The sequence below is a fragment of the Lissotriton vulgaris genome, chromosome 1_1, assembly GCF_964263255.1.
Source record: "Lissotriton vulgaris chromosome 1_1, aLisVul1.2, whole genome shotgun sequence".
NCBI lineage: Eukaryota > Metazoa > Chordata > Amphibia > Caudata > Salamandridae > Lissotriton > Lissotriton vulgaris.
The window spans coordinates 1983196104-1983211227 of NC_141685.1; positions in this window are offsets into that span (position 1 = coordinate 1983196104).

A 15124-nucleotide genomic window follows, 5' to 3' on the forward strand; every position below is an offset into this window, starting at 1 on the left:
TTGTTAAGAAGGAGGTATGAGGAGAGAGGGAGGAGTAGGAGGAGAGAGGAGGGAATAGAAAAAGAAGGGGAGTATTAGGAGATAGGGGAAAAATGAGGAAAGAAAGAGGAGGAATATGAGGAGAAACAGGGGAGTATGAACACAGAGAGGAGAGTATGAGAACCGAGGGGAATATGAGGACAAAAGGGATTATGAGGAGAGACGGGGGAGTAAGAGGAGAGATGGGAGAGTATCATAACAGGGGGGAGTATAAGGGGAGACACAGGAGAATGAAGAGAGGAGGAATATATGGAGAGAGGACAGAGTATGAGCACAGAGAGGGGGACTATGAGGACAGTGGGGAATATGAGGAGAAGGGGGAATATGAGGAGAAAGGAAGGAGTAACAGGACAATAGGGGGAATATGAGTACGGGGGGAGTATGAGGACAAGGAGCACTATGAGGAGTGAGAGGTGAGAATAAGGAAAGAGGGGGAATATCAGGATAGAGGCAACAGTATAAGAAGAAAGAGGGAGACTGTGAGGAGAGAGGAGGGGAGAATATGGAAAAAGGGGCGAGTATAATTCCATAATGTACACAGACGCTCAGTGTGATTCTAGTCAACAAATATGAGACCATGCATTTTACCAAAACACATTTACTACTCTAAAACGGTTAAGTGATTGCACACATTCCATGTATATCACTATTACATTTCAGTGGACAACCCAGACTCATTTTGTAAATACATATGCAATTTGCTACATTATTTTTGCCAACATTACATCAAAAAAGTGACACAATAGAACAACAAAGAGGCGCAAGGGGCTTGTAAATCTGCCCAAGAGTGTATGCAGCAGTGTATGTATACTGACTGGGGAATTGTTAAGAGGGAGGTATGAGGATAGAGGGAGGAGTATGAAGATAGAGAGGAGGAGTGTGAAGAGAGAGGGGAAGTATAAAAAGAAAGGGGTATGTATGAGGTGAGAGGGAAGTATGAGAAGAGAGGAGGGAGAAAATGGAAAAAAGGGTGAGTATAATACCTTAATGTACAAAAACGCACAGTGTGATTCTAGACAAAAAATATGAGACCATGCATTTTTCCAAAACACATTTACTACTCTAAAACGGTTAAATGACTGCACACATTCCATGTATATAACGACTACATTTGAGTGGACAACCCTGATTCATTTTGCAAATACATATGCAATTTGCTGCATTATTTTTGCCAACATTACATCAAAAAAGTGACACAATAGAACAACAAAGAGGTACAAAGGGCTTGTAAATCTGCCCAAGAGCGTATGCAGCAGTGTATGTATACTGACTGGAGAATTGTTAAGAGGGAGGTATGAGGAGAGAGGGAGGAGTAAGAGGAGAGAGGACCGAATTGAAAAAGAAGGGGGAGTATGAGGAGACGGGGAAAAAGGAGGAAAGAGAAGGAATATGAGGAGAAACAGGGGAGTATGAACACAGAGAGGAGAGTATGAGAACAGAGGGGAATATGAGGACAAAAGGGATTATGAGGAGAGAGGGGGAAGTAAGAGGAGAGAGGGGAGAGTATGAACACAGGGGGAGTATAAGGGGAGAAACAGGAGAATGAAGAGATAAGGAATATATGGAGAGAGGACGGAGTATGAGCACAGAGAGGGGGACTATGAGGACAGTGGGGAATATGAGGAGAAGGGGGAATATGAGGAGAAAGGAAGGAGTAACAGGACAAGAGGGGGAATATGAGTACGGGGGATATGAGCACAAGGAGCACTATGAGGAGTGAGAGGTGAGAATAAGGAAAGAGGGGAAATATCAGGAGAGAGGCAACCGTATAAGAAGAAAGAGGGAGACTGTGAGGAGAGAGGAGGGGAGAATATGGAAAAAGGGGCGAGTATAATTCCATAATGTACACAGACGCTCAGTGTGATTCTAGTCAACAAATATGAGACCATGCATTTTACCAAAACACATTTACTACTCTAAAACGGTTAAGTGATTGCACACATTCCATGTATATTACTATTACATTTCAGTGGACAACCCTGACTCATTTTGTAAATACATATGCAATTTGCTACATTATTTTTGCCAACATTACATCAAAAAAGTGACACAATAGAACAACAAAGAGGCGCAAGGGGCTTGTAAATCTGCCCAAGAGTGTATGCAGCAGTGTATGTATACTGACTGGGGAATTGTTAAGAGGGAGGTATGAGGAGAGAGGGAGGAGTATGAAGATAGGCAGGAGGAGTGTGAAGAGAGAGGGGAAGTATTAAAAGACAGGGGTATGTATGAGGAGAGAGGGGGAATATGAGAAGAGAGGAGGGAGAAAATGGAAAAAAGGGTGAGTATAATACCTTAATGTACAAAAACGCGCAGTGTGATTCTAGACAAAAAATATGAGACCATACATTTTTCCAAAACACATTTACTACTCTAAAACGGTTAAATGACTGCACACATTCCATGTATATAACGACTACATTTCAGTGCACAACCCTGACTCATTTTGCAAATACATATGCAATTTGCTGCATTATTTTTGCCAACATTACATCAGAAAAGTGACACAATAGAACAACAAAGAGGTACAAAGGGCTTGTAAATCTGCCCAAGAGTGTATGCAACAGTGTATGTATACTGACTAGGGAATTGTTAAGAGGGAGGTATGAGGAGAGAGGGAGGAGTAAGAGGAGAGAGGACCGAATTGAAAAAGAAGGGGGAGTATTAGGAGACGGGGAAAAAGGAGGAAAGAGAAGGAATATGAGGAGAAACAGGGGAGTATGAACACAGAGAGGAGAGTATGAGGACAGAGGGGAATATGAGGACAAAGGGGATTATGAGGAGAGAGGGGGAAGTAAGAGGAGAGAGGGGAGAGTATGATGACAGGGGGGAGTATAAGGGGAGAAACAGGAGAATGAAGAGAGGATGAATATATGGAGAGAGGACGGAGTATGAGCACAGAAAGGGGGACTATGAGGACAGTGGGGAATATGAGGAGAAGGGGGAATATGATGAGAAAGGAAGGAGTAACAGGACAAGAGGGGGAATATGAGGACGGGGGAGTATGAGGACAAGGAGCACTATGAGGAGAGAGAAGTGAGAATAAGGAGAGAGGGGGAATATCAGGAGAGAGGCAACAGTATAAGAAGAAAGAGGGAGACTGTGAGGAGTGAAGGGGGGAGGATATGGAAAAAGGGGCAAGTATAATTCCCTAATGTACACAGACGCTCAGTGTGATTCTAGAAAACAAATATGAGACCATGCATTTTACCAAAACACATTTACTACTCTAAAGCAGTTAAGTGATTGCACACATTCCATGTATATTACTATTACATTTCAGTGGACAACCCTGACTCATTTTGTAAATACATATGCAATTTGCTACATTATTTTTGCCAACATTACATCAAAAAAGTGACACAATAGAACAACATAGAGGCGCACAGGGCTTGTAAATCTGCCCAACAGTGTATGCAGCAATGTATGTATACTGACTGGGGAATTGTTAAGAGGGAGGTATGAGGAGCGAGGTAGGAGTAAGAGGAGAGAGCAGGGAGTATAAAAAGAAGGGGGAGTATTAGGAGACAGGGGAGACAATGAGGAAAGAAGAGGAATATGAGGAGAAACAGGGGAGTATGAACACAGAGAGGAGGAGTGTGAGGACAGAGGGGAAAATTAAGACAAAAGGGATTATGAGGAGAGAGGGCGAAGTAAGATGAGAGTGGGGAGAGTATGAAGACAGGGGGAGTATACAGGGAGAGAGGGGAGAATGAAGAGAGAGGAGGAATATAAGGAGAGAGGATGGAGTATGAGCACAGAGAGGGGGACAATGAGGACAGTGGGGAATATGAGGAGAAGGGGGAATATTAGGAGAAAGTGAGGAGTAACAGGACAGAGGGGGGAATATGAGGACAGGGGGAGTATGAGGACAAGGAGCACTATGAGGAGAGATAAGTAAGAATAAGGAAAAAGGGGGAATATCAGGAGAGAGGGGACAGTATAAGGAGAGAGAGGAAGACTATGAGGAGAGAGGGTGGAGAATATGGAAAAAGGGGTGAGTATAATTCCGTAATGTACACAGACGCCCAGCGTGAATCTGGACAAAAAATATGAGACCATGCATTTTACCAAAACACATTTGCTACTCTAAAATGGTTAACTGACTGTACACATACTTAATAACAAATCAAATTGCTTCACACAATAAATCAAAATCAAATGCACATTTCAACACTTTCCAAGTGACATAACTTTGCACCCTACCCCCAACAGATAATGCAAAAGTGAACTGTACATAGAGGTCAAAAGTTCAGCACATTATAAAACACTGCTCCTCAACAAGTTTAGACTCTGCATAGGTACTTACTTATAAGTACCAATAAAGAGAAAAGCTCTTATTAGAACCAACCAACATCTAAACACATAAGCTTGATAGATATCTGTAAAATATATTTTTTTAATTGATTTATTCTTGCTTAGGTACGCTTACGGGACTACTTACCAACTTTGCACTGTACGTCGTACGTACGAGCATGTTATGCGTACGCTAAATCTATCGAAAAAAAATAGCCTCTATCACAAATTTTTATAATCCCTGGGGACCCCATCCCTGTGGCTCAAATACAACGTTGGGGATGGTGGGGTGAGCCCCAATGCCCCCATGGTCCCAGGAGGCTCCCCGCGTCCTTCGGGAGCCGGCATTGCTTTTCTTCATAGAGAGCAGCTTACATGCTGCTCTCCCTAACGAAAAGTAATCTGCTTTCCTACTTGAAAGAGAGAGCAGGTTAAACTGCTCTCTCTTTCAAATAGGAAAGCAGTTTGCTATGATAGGGTGGGAGCCCCCCGGGACACTGCAGGAGCCGGCCCTGGGGGGGTGGCGGTCCCCAGGGCCATCAAAGTCTCCAGGAGGGGGGTCGCGCGGCCCCCCCTCCCAGCATTGAAAAGCACCGGGGGGTGATGTCACTGACCATGTCATGAGTGATGTAATATGTGACATCATCAGCAGTGCATTGCGGGCGCGCAAGTTATATTTAGCTGAACTAACTATAACAGGGGAATTTCAATGGTTTTGTATGAGTGAAATGTCCAGCTAACTATAACATGTGAATCATATGTTTTATTCAGTGAATTTCTAAGGTTTTTTAAATGCTAGTTCCCAACTATAATGTGGCTGAAACCCATGGTCTTTTCAGTGAATTTTAAAGGTTTTGTAAATGATCATTTTTAAATGTGTTATCTTTTTTTATACTGATTTACTACAAGTAACTATTTTTAGAAATTGTATTTATTAAATTACATTACATATTTTTAATATAAATTGAAAAAAAAATAATATTGAAATTGTAATTTTTTTTCATTTGATATATTTTTTAATTGATATATATTTTATATAGAATTTTATTCCTTCCATATCCTATGGAAGGAAATTCAAGTTAATGGTAAGTATGGTTAAAATTACTTTTCTCGATCAGTACAGGGCTGAAAGATGCAGCACTGAGGTCTCTCCTGATAACAGGTGAGTAAATCGGAATTCGTAGTTCAGCTGATTTTAGAGGAATTTTTTAAAGTTATGTTATGTTATGTTATGTTATGTTACAAAAGTTTTGGTACCGCGCTCATACACCAATTGGTTTCTTGGCGCTCGAAGACAGTGAGAGTAGGCACGGGGAATATGAACAGCTAACCGTGAGCGAGGTGGAACAGATGAGTTTTTAAAGATTTGCGGAAAGTGGGATAATCAGGGGTGAGCCGAGTAGAGAGGGGGGTGTGGAGTGTGGAGTTCCAAAACTCCACACTTAGCAGAATTTCCAAGTGGAACCAGTCAATGTTAGCCTATGGAAGAAATTCAAGTTACTGTAAGTATGGTTAGAATTACTTTTCAGGATCAGTAGTGTGCAGAAAGATGCAGCACTGAGGTCTCTCCTGATAACAGGTGAGTAAATTGGAATTCGTAGTTCTGGTAATTTGAGAGGAATTTTTTAAAGTTTCAAAACTTCCAATGTTCCAAAACGTTAAAGTTTGCTATTGTAGGGCGGGAGCAACGAGGCTGAAAAACCATAGATTTCAGACATGTTATAGTTAGGAATTAGCATTTAAAAAACCTTAGAAATTCACAGAAAAAAACATAGGTTTTAGGGGTGTTATAGTTAGCTAGACATTTCACTTGTACAAAACCATTAAAATTCCCCCGTTATAGTTAGTTGTACTAACTATAACTCGCGCGCCCGCAATCCACTGCTGATGATGTCACATATTAAATTGATCATGACATGGTCAGTGACATCACTGATGACATCACTGATGGCATCTCAAATGACATCACTGATGACATCACTAATGGCATCATCCACGTGACAAACTGACACACCTCATCATACAGTAGCATAACCTTTCAACATTCATTATAAAATATGGAGTACCATGTTTGAAACCATTGACACACCAATACAAGTTTATAAAAACACACTAAGTGATTCCTACATCTACACACACATATAAACACTTACCTATAGATTCAGGCATACATCATGCATGTCATACTACATACTTATGCAAACACTTGATCATACAACGTTGCATCATTACAATTGTCCATATCTTTGTATAAATTATGTTGATAACATTTCTGATTTCCATTGGCTACACTCCATGTTTTGATTTACACCTTTAACTAATTTATTGAAAGACACTGATTTACAGTACGGTAATGTCAAATATGTCTACATTAGTGCTACATGTATACATACAATTTTCACAATAATTATCCCATTAATAACACAGGCCAAAAATATTCTCTATGTCTACAGCTTCATTTTCCAATACAGTAAGCATATACATTAGAAATTCCTGAGCATCTTGTTGGACATTTTGTGTAAATTGTGTAGAACCATAACATTCATCTAAAAGATTACGAACATCAGAAACACTTTGTATTTTACTTGTATCAGTACTTAATTTTAAATTTTTCATAAACAGAATGCAACACGAAACAAAATATTTTTCCCTATTCTCCATAATTTGCTGTTGCAAACCTTCAAGAAAAGAAAAAAACATTGACCACTACATTAGCATAGCAGTTGACACCAGAACTATTTTCAAACTGATAACGAATAATCTCTTCAACAGTGTTTTTTTTCTTTTTGTTTGCAATCACAACATTATCTTGTTTTTTTTCCTTCTCCACACCTTCAGTACAGACCAACCAGATACTTTTCAAATACAGGATATTGACCAAAATTAGGAGCATATGTTCTTCTTAACCTATTGTACTCTTTGACATAGTTGGCATCTGCAGTAATCTTAGTATCATCAAAATCAATCAAAAATATACCAGATAATGTTCTGACTCGCGACAAAGCAACATATGTAATACCCTCTTTAAACACAGTATTTCCAATGTTCACCAAAGCACTGTCAATACTTTAGTGTTGATACAAGAAAACAGCAGCGGACCCTACAGTGCCGCACCTAGAATCCAGTTCCAAAAGATTTGTTTCCTTTTTATATGTATTTTTTTGTGCTGCCAACCCCAACGCCAGCTGCTGTTTGGCGTTGCTGTGCTCTCCAGATCAGAAATTGTTTTTTTCTATGTTCATGGGGGCGCACCAAAATAGAAGTCCAAGAGAAAAGTTGTGTAGAAAAGTTCTTTATTTACCCTGCGAGGGTGCAGAGCGCGAGAGAGACCCTCGCAGGTATCACCGGGCGTTATTGCTGCACAGACAGTATCATAACGAACACGAACAGGGAAGGCAACAATGAGGCCTCTTTGAATCGACTTGAGGACTAACTACTACACTTACTGAGAACGAGGAAACATAAAAAAGAAGTTACAAACTGTACAGATACAAGAATAGATGAATAAAAAACCAACCAAAGGAACAGGACCGATAGAAAAATCTATTTGGAGATAGGGGAATTTTTTCAGTGCCCTGAAGAAACTCCTTGGTGGGAGTGAAATGCGTTGGCTGAATTCTCTGTATTTGTATTTTAATGGATTAAGATAAATAAAGAACTTTTCTACACAACTTTTCTCTTGGACTTCTATTTTGGTGCGCCCCCATGAACATAGAAAAAAACACTGTCAATACTTTTATGAATAATCACTGCATATACCAGAGAAACTGGAAACTGTTTTCTACGGACATATAAATCTTTAACAAGCAAAAAATAAACTGAACAATGACCAATTTGTTTAACTTCTTCAATCGGATCAAATTTAATTTTTAAGAATTCAATACCATCTTTATTCTGATTATTTAAAAAATCCACAACTTTGCCCATTGCTCCTTTAACTAAACTTTTTTCTACGTCCAAATTACGCCTTAAAATGACCCAACAATTTCTACATACATATAGATTATTTTCTAAACCAGAAATGAATGAAATGAAATGAAATGAAAGAAAATGTATAACGCGCAGACTAAGCCCCAAAGGGCATCAAGGCGCCTAGCTCAATATTGGTTATCCGTCCCAGGAGCTGATTACTGGTAGGCTTTCTTAAAGCACCATCTTTTTAAAGAGGGGCAGTGAAGATAGAGACTTAAGTTCCAAAGGGAGTGCATTCCAGAGACGGGGGGCGACTGTAGAGAAGGCTCTACCTCCCCATCTGGTCTTTTTGGTCCGAGGGATAACCAGAAGATTTTGTTGCCGTGAGCGCAGACATCTGCTGGGGACATAGCTGGAGAGAAGTGCACCCAGCCCAACTGATGTTTCAGTTTTAAGAGCGCTGTGCACCAAACAGATGATTTTAAAGGAAATACGATGCTCTATAGGGAGCCAGTGTAGATTCTTTCTGGCTAGTGTTGCCGAGGAAGATCGGGTAGTGTCCAGGACGAATCTTGCAGCCGCATTTTGTACTATTTGCAGTCGCTGTATTAGTCCCTTATTAATCCCTGCATACAGTGAGTTGCAGTAGTCCAATCTTGAACCAACCAATGCAACCACTGTCTGTTTCCTAGCTTGCGGGGAGAGATAGTGCACTATTCGGCGGAGAATTTTGAGAATTCCCCAGCAAGTAGCCACTGTTCTGTTAACCTGAAGGGTCATTGCCAACGAGGTATCAAACATAACCCCTAGGTTCCTAGCTGAGTGGGAGGGGACCGGGCAGGTTCCTAGGGATTGCGGCCACCAATCATTTGACCACACATCCTGGTCCTTTCCAAAGATCAGCACCTCGGTCTTATCGCCGTTCAGGTTCAGGGAGTTGACTATCATCCAGTCAGAGACTGTTTGCATGCAACTCCTGAAGCTGGAGGCGGAGGTACTGACCGGTTGGGCTACTGACACCATAATCTGAGTGTCATCTGCGTATGACACTACTTCCATTCCCTGGGCTTTTACCAATCTCGCTAGGAGGCCACATAAATGTTAAATAGGGTCGGGCTTAGAGCCGACCCTTGTGGAACCCCACATTGCAGAGATGTAGCAGGGGAGAGATATTCTCCTAATTTAGTCCTCTGTTCTCTAAGATCTATGAAAGAGGACAGAAGGTCCAGGGCTAACCCCTCCACTCCCATATCCCTCAGACGAGATGTTAGAATTGAGGGAGATAGGGTGTCAAATGCTGCGGTCAGGTAAGGCGAGTAAGACCAGCAGTGTTGTCTGACCCCGATCTACCTTCATTCTGATGTTATCAGTAACCATAGTGAGTGCGGACTCCGTACTATGGAGTTTCCTGAACCCATGCTGGGTATGGTCTAAAAACCCAGAGGAGTCCAGGAAAGCAGACAGATGCAGATTCAGGTGAGATTCAAGCATTTTGGCGGGGGCTGGAAGTAAAGATATGGGCCTAAAATTTTTCAGGATTGTGGGGTCAAGTGAAGATTTTTTAAGTAATGGCCTAACAATGGCTTTCTTCCAGACTGACGGAAAGATCCCGTGTGACAAGGCACTATTCATTACTTCCAACAGAGGAGGAAGCAGTGTGTTCCTACACTCCTTCATCACATTAAGAGGACATGGATCCAAAGGGGAGGAGGATTTAGTCCTATTCAGCAATGAATTTAGATTATCGAGTGTGAGTAATGGGAACTTGGAGAGAGTCTTGGTTGGGTCTTTATGCCAGGCCTCTAAATTTGTTAGTGCCTGGATAGTGTTGGTCCCAAGGGATTTTTTCTGTGCTTCTAAGTTGATAGCTATCTCTTCGATTTTGTTGTAGAAAAAAGTTGAGATCTTATCGCAGAGCTCCTGGGAGCCCTTCACAGGGTCTGGAACTTGTAGTGTACAAAGAGAGTCCACTATCTTGAACAGTTCCTTCGGTGAGGTGAGAGAGGTAGTGAGTTCTGAGAAATATTCTTGTTTTGTTTTAATGACTGCGGCTTTATATTCTCCCAACAGTTGCTTGTGGGCCTCTCTGTCAGTAGAGTCCCATGATTTCCTCCATTTTCTCTCCTGTCTCCTGCAACCTTGTCTCAGTAGCCTAAGAGGCTCAGTGAACCAGGGAGCAGAGGGCCTGCATCTCGCTGAGCAGGGGCTAGTGTATCTAATGCACCAGAGATGGAATTGGCCAGATTTTGTGCTGCCTTCTCAGGGTCTGATGGCAGATAGACAGAGCCAATTATGGGGGCCAGAGAATCATTGGTGATATTTTAAAACCAGCAGTTTTAGATACTGATTTTTCTAAAGAATAAAATGTTGTCTTCGATTTTTCTGTCAAAATAATAGTGATTCCTTCATGCTCTATTTTATTGATGGCTTTCATTTTTACTATTTCTTCCTTTTCCAGTTTCACACGTTGTTTGTTGAATGTAGAGCATTAACGCAGTGTTGGCATTAAGCAGATTACAGATTTTTTTTCTGCAATTTTCATGTATATTTTCTCAGGAACTACGTTTTAATTTGGAAACAAATTGGAAAGTTATCGAGTCTGCAAAGCTTGTTTGCCATGTTCAGTCAGTAGTACAATTCTAATATCTTGGAGTTCCATATTCAACATTGTTTGCTTGACGCATATTTGTAATGAGTTCTTTGTATTCAAAATATCACCAAATGTTCATGTTTCCAACACTACCCAGAGACTTTCTGGTGTCTTCATGCTCAAGTTTTTTAAATGCTGGTTGTCCTTTTACAGGAGTCAGTTGCAGTAGATCTCCAAAACCTATGATATGTTTTCCTCCAAATAACATGTCTTACTCTGTTTTAAGAACTTGCTGCATTCTTAAATACACAAAAGCAAGTATTAATTTTGATACCATGCTTACCTCATCAATAATAAAAAGTTTCATTTTCTTCAACACTCTTGAAACTTCACAATAAGCTTCTCCAGATAGCTTGCGGTATTCCAATTTGTTTTCATGCTCTACTGGTAGCATTAGTAAACGATGTAAAGTAATTCCTTTAATTTTGCCTGCTGCCAACCCAGTAGGAGCACTGACAACACAAGACAAATGCGAGTCAGTTGTTTTATGTAGATTACTTGTAATTACTTTAATTTAAAAACTTTTTCCTGTTCCAGCTTGTCCACTCACGTACATTCGGATAGGTTGAAATGACGTGCATGAAGTAATCCATGGTCAATCTGTTGTCTAACTTGCTCATATATTTGTTTTTCTCAACATTTAGTTGTTTTTCCAAGTTCGCTAAGTTTGTTGCATCTTCTTGAGCTTAATGCATTGCTGTTTCCACCTCATTCATGGCGATTGCTGCTTCATTTTCAACAATTGGTTGTCCTAGTGGATCTTGACTCAGCGCAGCCGAACTTTAACTGTCTTGAGAACTGTCTCTAGCAATCTCAGTAGCAATTGTAGCTTCTTGATCAATTTCATCATTCAACATTTTCATATAATTTGCAAAAGCACTGCGTTGTATGCTATCTTTACAAGCATTAAAGGAATCTTCATAGCTCTGGAAATCTCTTTGTAATTCCAGTTCTGAACGCCATGCTTTGAATAGTTGTAAAAGGGCTAAATAGTAAAATTCCCTTTTATCAGCAGTGTCACAACTCAGCTTTCTGTGATTAATCAAATTTCCTTTCAATTGTTTCACCAAACATCCTTCGGAACCAATGACTCCATATTTTCCATCATTGATGTTCTCTGTAGTATTACGTTTAAAAGTGTAGTTTTATAGCACTTCATTGAGACACATGATCTCAAGATGATGACTTCTTTTTTGGGTAATATGTGTCAATTTCAATATATCTGTACTTTCTGGATATTTTTCTGCTAAATATTGAATTTCTTGTACAGATTTCAATACTCAATTTCGTATTGCTGCAAGACCTAGACATACATGAAGAATTCTTCTAGATTTGGAGTATAGACTTGCAGATGATAACCGATCTGAGCATTCATATTCTCCAATTTCTCGATGGGATAACATCTTCAAACTAAAACTGTATAATTTCTTACTTAGAGTCTTCTTGTGAAAACTTTCTTCCCACATTTCTTTCAATTCTGTCTTTTCTGATTTTGTAATGTAGGACATTACATATCGAGCAACAGCAATGGAATTGTCCGCAACATATTGAATATCCATGTTAGCATTCCACAAAATAACTGGGTTGTAGTCATTTATGTATTTTTACTCTTCATTTCTTCTTAAGTTGTAGGTATTTTTTAGAGACTTTCTTGTAATAGTATGTTGCAAAGAAGACATAAAACTATTCACTCTTCCCTTGGATATTACATGGCGTGGAAATGCAAAAAGACATTTGATGTAGAACTTGTCCTTAGATTTGTACTTTCGTCTACAGTATTTTCCACATCAGTGGCTTTGGAATCGTAACACCTGTGCTCTTAAGTTGTTTTCTTCTATGCTTTTGGGTACAGTACATGTTGCATATTGTTCAATGAAACTCAAAAGTATCATCCACATCTGTTTTAAATTTGGGAGCGTCCTTAATCCATAACAGCATATGTATATGAGGAGCACCTCTTGCTTGATACTCCTTTCTCCAAAAGAAATCCACAATTTCTCCGAGAGAATGATTATTTTTATTGCAGGTAAAAGACATCATAGCCTCAAATATATGATTGAAATACCTGCATACATTAACAGGGTCCAAAGAGCACAATTCTCCAGGTATCTTGTATTCAATATTTTTTATATTGGAATTTGCCTCTCGAAGAAATTCGACAAAATCATCCCAGGCGTACTCAGCACAGCTTAGGGTAAGGAACCATGTTGGAGTTCCTAAGTTCCGTAGCATACATTTCAGTTCTCCATGATGATGGTACCAATATTCATTAGTCCCACTCTGATATGCCTTCAAATTAATGAGCTAAGATTCTAGAGGATCATCTCTCTGGTGCACTTTATCCATAAAATCTTTTTGCAGATACATTTTGCAGATGTCTCCCTAACGCATTTGAGGATGATGTACTGCGAACATTCTGAAATGGTGAAAAACACTTTGACATACTTTCCTAGAAAGACAGGCCAGAGAGTGACCTTGCAAACAAGTATTTTTCTCACTCTGCAAGGGTCTAGTCCTTGCAACACCTTAATCTTTTGTTTAACACCATTTTTACTATATGCTTATAAGAAACTGCGTAATTTATCAATAGATTCTCGTTGTACACTACAAATACTACTGCAATCCTAAGTGTACACTGGGTTTTTAGGATGTCTGCGTAGAACTTCATCAGCTATCACTTCTTCTGCATTTCTAAACCCCATTTGCTCTTTCTCAATTGGACAACCATTTCTAACCTCATGAGCTCGACCACTGGTGTCAACTGCATGCAACAAATCATTGCTCTGTAATATATTTACTTCATTAAAAAAAGCTCGGAACTTGAACTGTGTTTCCATTGCCCTAAGAAAATATCAAACAAATTAATGTTTTTAATTACTCTTTACCTCTTACTTTTGGTCTTCAATAAATGGATTGGTTTATCTAGTTATCACATTCTCTTAAATACTAAAATGAATAGTTTCCTCTTTACTTCAAAACCCTTTTCAACAATGGATTCGATATGTTTCTTCTTTTAATATAATTGTGTTCTCTTTCTACATTTCTTTATATGTTTCAGTAAATTATGGACTACTCTGTTGTAAAATATTTTTTTGCGGGTTTCTTTATATTGATTTTCTCTTCTTTTACTAGAAGTTCTATCCTTTGTAAGCACATTGCCTTTTTTCCTTTCTTAGTCTTTACACTTTTTTTTAGCTTGGAACATTTTCAGTGCTTTCTACTGGCGATTCCGTTCCAATGCACATTCTAAAACTGATCACCCCCACTATTGCCCCTTTGGCCACTGACTTAATTAACTCCTCCCTCTCCCAAGGCACTGTCCCACCTAGCTGGAAAAAAGCCATTGTAAAGGCCTTATTAAAGAAGCCACAGCGGACCCCTCCGAGTTGGGCAATTATCGGCCTATCTCGTTATTGCCAGGGCTCAGTAAAATTGCTGAGAAAATAGCCAATCATCAATTGTCATCCTTCCTGGAATCGAATGAGCTGCTGCGCAGCTTCAAGACAGGCTTCCGCACAGGTCAGGGGACAGACACCGCCCTCATAGCGGTGGTTGAAGAAGCCAGGCGGATCTTGGACTCAGGACGATCAGCAGTTGTGATCCTCCTGGATCTAAGCGCGGCCTTTGATAAGGTTGATCACTGTATCCTCATCCAGCCCCTATGTAATATGGGAATTTCGGGCTCTGCCCTGTTGTGGCTAACATCCTTTTTAAACAACCAAACTTTCCAGGTCTGGGAAGGTACGCCCGCTCCAAACTGATCCCTCTCCAGTGTGGTGTAACGCAGGGCTCATCCTTGAGCCCCACGCTTTTCAACGTTTATATGTCCCCACTGGAAGACATAGTCACACCTTTTGGGATCAAATTAGTCACCTAGGCGGACGACACACAATTAGTCGTCATGCTTACTCAATCAGTCCATTGCTCCGAAAATCTCAGATCCTGCCTGTCAGAAATTCATAGCTGGATGAGTAAATCCCTACTTAAATTAAACGGAGCTAAAACCGAGCTTATGATCCTGGGACATAAGATGACATCTGTAGCCGACTTCATTTGGCCTGCCTGTATGGTAGCTCTCCCTACCCCAAAAAATATAATCAAAAGTCTCAAAGTATGGCTAGACCAAGATCTCTCATTTAGAACCCAAGCCAAAAAAAACAGCTTGCATATGTTTTGACCTACTCCGCACTGCACAAAAAGTCCTCCCTCTCCTTCCTCCCCATTCTA